The following is a 6000-nucleotide window of genomic DNA, read 5'->3' on the forward strand; positions in this document are numbered from 1 at the left end:
AAGAAGTTAATGGCTAGGGCAAATATAAGAAAAAGAGCATTGGAAGGGAAGAAGCGTCATGACGCAAAAGCTGTACCCACCAGTTTTGAAACAGGTCAGTTAGTCATTGTCAAGACCAAGGAAAAATCAAAGAAAATAAATGCAGAAACAAAGAAATTCATGTTCTTATACCAAGGACCTTTCTGGATCATAGGAAAATCACATGCCAATGCATATAGGCTAGAGTACCCTAAGAGTAAAAAGATGTTAGGTCTCAGGAACGTGATCGACCTAAAGAAGTTCATAGGTAGTGAATGAATTCTGTAGGGAGGAAGTTGTTCTGTAACCTCTACACAGTGTGGCAGCTGTGCAGTCCCAGTTGTGGGAGGTCTTCTTTCCATTTCAGGTCTCACTCACTCTTCATCTTTCCTATCCACAAAAATTTTGACCCCTTCTTTCCAATACGAAAATTTTCTTAAATTAATGAATTCTGTAGGGAGGAGGTTGTTCTGTAACCTCTACACAGTGTTGCAGCTGTGCAGTCCCAGCTGTGTGAGATCTTCTTTCCTTTTCAGGTCTCACTCACTCTTCATCTTTTCTATCCACCTAAAATTTCGACCTCTTCTTTCCAACACATTAAATTTTCCGTTATGATTATCAAGCCAATAATAAACTAATGAATTCTATAGGGAGGAGGTTGTTCTGTAACCTCTACACAGTGTGGCAGCTGTGCAGTCCCAGCTGTGTGAGATCTTCTTTCCCATTTCAGATCTTACTCATTCTTCATCTTTCCTATCTACCGAAGTTTCGACTCCTTTGCAATACTAAAATTTTCTGTCATGGCTATCAAGCCATGAGTTCTGTAACCATTCTATCCACTGATTAGTGAAGAAAATACCTAATGTGACAAACCTAACAGTGACATAAACAACAGAGAATTATGATGTAATTAAGATACAAAGGTATTTGAGTAACAAGTATGTATAGAACCCTGGTAATATTATAAGTACAAAGTTGTTTTATTGGAAATGGTCCACCAACAGTAATTTAAAAAAGATATATAAATTCGTGTACAAGCAGGATCTGAAGTGGCAGTGAAAACTATTGTATGCATTAGAGCTAACTAATAAATAGTAAGAGAGAGTGCTTAGTGTTATGAAAATATGCAGATAAGTTGTAAAAATGAACTCACCTTGTGTAGCAAGGAATGGTAGTGTAATAGCATTGAGTAGTGTTTGTGGTTGAGACGTGAAGGACACGTCCCTGAAGTGTTTATAAGGTTGGAGCTAGCCGTTATTTGGTGTAGTGTGTGACAGGACACACCTACACGTATTGAGGTTATGAGTTGGGGGTGTGAATGCGACCATAGGTACCCTTATGTTAGATGAGACAGAGCACCTCAGGGTGTCATATAGGTTTAAGGAATTTAGCATTACGCTCGTCCATAATTACTTAATGCACTTTAGTGGTAGGTCGAGAGAGACTACCTGTGGTTTCAGCGTCCGATCGAGTGGAAATAGATTGCCAAGCGAGCAAACTGATCAGCTGCAATACACTATAGATATGAAATAAATGTGCTATCCTATGCGTTAAATGTTAATAGAGTGAGTGTTAAATAAGTACATATACTAGCAACATAATTGAGTAACATAATGGCAGACGTGAAACATTATTTATAGCTCAGCATAAATACACTTCAATAAAGTAAGTTCATAATTGCAGATGTGGAACTGACACAGTAGCAGAGAACCAATAAATGGATTTAGTAGTCAACTACACGTAGTGTGTTTTGAACACTCAGAACTGTACTATTACCACAAGTTACTCACATGTACAAAAAAGCTGAGAAGACAACTACTAATCAAATATACTCATACTATCTCTAAGAATAAGGTAATCGAAGATTAGTCAGCTAAGAGAATAAAATATAAACGTGTCAGGAATAGACTGGGCATTGGTTCAGTGTTCCAGCCCAAAAATAATAAATTGAGATTACATAGGATTCATGATTGTATGCCTTGAGCATAAATTTTCTCTAGTACATGACTAACGGCGTTTTGAACCATTTGCTTATCGATTTTATGACAGTTAAGTAACCGCGAGAGTAAAATTGAAGAAGTTCTCTTAACTTTGTTCCAGTAACATATTGAAAGATAAAATGTATATATTCCCATTTCATTGTGACCCACCCTTAAATATTAAGTGAACAGAGTCTGAGGCACTCTTTTTGTTTGTTCTACAGGACAAACCAGATAATGGCAGCCTGGTAACTGTGTGAAAGTGTGGAGTGACTTGGACACAACTCACAGTGACCCCTCCCCTTTCCCCATGTAATTTGGAGTGAACGTGAAGGATGCACACCATAGCAACTTCCCCTCCTCTACCCTTGTGAATGGAAATGTTGACCGCCAGCCAAAGCGGCTACAACAACGTGTGTAAAAATGAAATTGTCATGATTTGTGCAATTTTCTTTCAGGTTTAGAAAAGACTGCTAAGATATAATCATCTGTTTATGTATCATGAATAACTGTGTTATTTTCTTTGAATTTGTGTATATAAAAATGTATTTAATGGGTTTAAGATTTTCATAATTTTACATATTTTATATGTTTGTTTGTCTAAGGCAATATGTATGCCAAAGTGTTTCATTGATTTTGCTTAAATTTTCAGTGATAACGTTGCTTATGAGGCAGTGAATATGCCAGCAATTTAAATAATTGAAGTAGGTAATCAGTTTTCTTTTAATATTTCTATATGTTTACATTTCAATTTTAATTTTCATAGGGAGTTAAGCTGTACTCTTGCTTCCCTTTTTGTAATTAAATTTTTTTCATTCATTAACATTAAAAAAAATTAAGTAGAGGCTGATGTAGGGAAGCAGCCTACTCATGCTGTATAAAATTCACATCAGTCTTTTCATTGTGTGCCAGCCTAGCTCTGACGTCATAAATGTTGCGCAATACTTTAAAAATCAAGTAAATAACCTGAACGCGTTTCTAGCATGTCAGGAGTAATACTAAATCAATATGTGATGAATGTCAGTTCAATAACTTTAACCATTTTCGAAATTTGGACGTTTTTCTGTAAAAATCATTGGCGCAACAGAAAAGAGCCAGAGACTTAAAAATTTATATTTAGATCCTTTTTCATAATAATTTAGTAGAAACAATATTTTGGATCTCACAAATTAAAATTTTAGTTGAAATTCATAATTTTCTGGATTTTGTCTTAAAAATTAAGGAAGCAAGATAGATTAAGTAGGCGAATAAATAAGGCTAGGATGTTTAAATTTAACTAGAAGGGAGATCCGCTATAATCATAAAGATGTGAGAAGTTTCAACTGCATAACTATATAACTATAGCGATAGCGTATCTCCAAAGGGCAAGTTCAGAGCTCGTCTACTGCGTGTAGTGTAATTAAATTAATTCTCTCGCCCAAAATAATTGACTTAGTCACGTCAGACTTTTATTATGATTACTTACCTGTGTGCTGATTGCACATTTAAATTGAGAGCTTCATCGGCCATCAGCAGAGGAAGCAATGATTTATTCAATAACTTATAGTGGTGCATTACTAACCCAGCGGCTAGTCGGGAGAGCGGATTTAATCAGGCGTTCCCTTAGCCGTCCGCACCGCAGCTTTATATATAAGAACGCTGCGCGAGGAAGCAAGGCCCCAGTTCTCTCCAGACGCTGAATAGCACACCACCTGTGCCGGGAATCGCGTCGCGTCGGTATCATTGCTATAAACAGCCTCGGATGCCGTATTAAGTTACTCGGGATACGCGTTACCATGAAATCATTTACGAGTGAAGTGTTAATTCTTGGGATGACTTTAATGATCTATCTTCAGTCTGCGTATGTCGTATTTTCACGTGCCGCCGCGGGACAGACATTCTACCATTATTTAGCGTGGCGTTTGATGAACATTATCATCAAATTATGGCGAGCATTCACTTAAACATTTAATTTGGACAGTTATACTTGCATCAGCGCATTAGACTCTGAACTGCTCTGGTAGTTGGATTGTGTGGATTCTTTTTTTTTTTTTATCTGTGACTTTCAGAATATAGCGAATGTTTTTACAGGATCGTTTTTGATTATGAATCCCAGACAATCTCCTAACTCCTCAGAGCTATAAGCTGTAGCTATAAGTGTATTTCTCAGATGAAGTGGGCACTAGGAATTCTAATTACAGGCTTCACATTTTGCTAATCACTTTCTGGTTGCCAATATTGTAGTTAGAGAGCCAGTGTTGAGAACGGCAAAAGACAGCATAAATAATAGGAATATTTATATAACAATTAATTCCACCAGCCGCCCACAATTGGTGCATCGGCTGGGAAATGCATCTTCTCTACATTACATTCTACATTTAATTAACAAGTATTAATTCCACCAGCCGCCCCACAATTGGTGCATCGGCCTGGTAATGCAACTTTTCTGCAGTTAAATTACAATTCTACATTATTTATAAACCAATACTTCCACCCGCCGTCCCACAGTTCCTTTGAGAGGACACGGCCGACTTCTTCCTTCCCCATCCTTCCCTTATCTGTGGAACCGATGACCTCGCTGTTTGGTCCCCTTTCGCAAATCGACCAACCAATCAACAGCGTATTACAACTTTTGCGGTACTCTGTTTTCTACACATTTCACACTATCACCTCGACCTTCGCATTTTCTTCACCGAGGACGACTGCAAATTTTGATAAAATGTCACCCTATTCCCTTTCAAAATCATCTATTCAGCCGCGTGCTGTTGCTGATATTCCGCCGTCGGCCTTTATCTGTCATCATGAAATCGATGTATTTTTTTTTTTTTTCATAGAGAAACCGGAATCTGACAACAACACATAGAGAACAAGGTTAGCTGACGTAAACATCAATCACATATTACAAAAGCGAAAGGAGTATTATCGGAACATAATATATCGCCATAATGTAAAAACTGTTCCACCGTTTACTTATTCATTCTAGAACTTACTTGAGGCACTTTTAATGTACAAAGAAATTGGTTGTGCCCGTAATGAAGTCGACTATAAAATCAAAATATCCGGACAGCAGTTTAATAAATTGTTTTGTGGTCTAAACAGATTGGTTACAGAAGATACTACTAGAGGGTTGCTTTGGTACGACCGGGGAATCTGTTAAACATCGCCTTCAATCGTTTTTTTTAACAAAGGAGACAGGAGAAAAAGTTGATTTCTGGCGCTTCATCGAGGCAGCTGACAAGGAGGAAAGCTGATTTAAGGGTTGTTGTTGTTGTGGTCTTCAGTCCTGAGACTGGTTTGATGCAGCTTTCCATACTACTCTATCCTGTGCAAGCTTCTTCATCTCCCAGTACCTACTGCAACCTACATCCTTCTGAATCTGTTTAGTGTATTCATCTCTTGGTCTCCCTCTACGATTTTTACCCTCCACGCTGCCCTCCAATGCTAAATTTGTGATCCCTTGATGCCTCGGAACATGTCCTACTAACCAGACCCTTCTTCTTGTCAAGTTGTGCCACAAACTCCTCTTCTCCCCAATTCTATTCAATACCTCCTCATTAGTTGTGTGATCTACCCATCTAATGTTCAGCATTCTTCTGTAGCACCACATTTCGAAAGCTTCTATTCTCTTCTTGTCCAAACTATTTATCATCCATGTTTCACTTCCATACATGACTACACTCCACACAAATACTTTCAGAAACGATTTCCTGACACTTAAATCTGTACTCGATGTTAACAAATTTCTCTTCTTCAGAAACGCTTTCCTTGCCATTGCCAGTCTACATTTTATATCCTCTCTACTTCGACCATCATCGGTTATTTTGCTCCCCAATTAGCAAAACTCCTTTAGTACTTTAAGTGTCTCATTTCCTAATCTAATTCCCTCAGCATCACCCAACTTAATTCGACTACATTCCATTATCCTCGTTTTGCTTTTGTTGATGTTCATCCTATATCCTCCTTTCAAGACACTATCCATTCCGTTCAACTGCTCTTCCAAGTCCTTTGCTGTCTCTGACAGAAT

Source organism: Schistocerca piceifrons, chromosome 1, assembly GCF_021461385.2.
Source record: "Schistocerca piceifrons isolate TAMUIC-IGC-003096 chromosome 1, iqSchPice1.1, whole genome shotgun sequence".
Lineage (NCBI taxonomy): Eukaryota > Metazoa > Arthropoda > Insecta > Orthoptera > Acrididae > Schistocerca > Schistocerca piceifrons.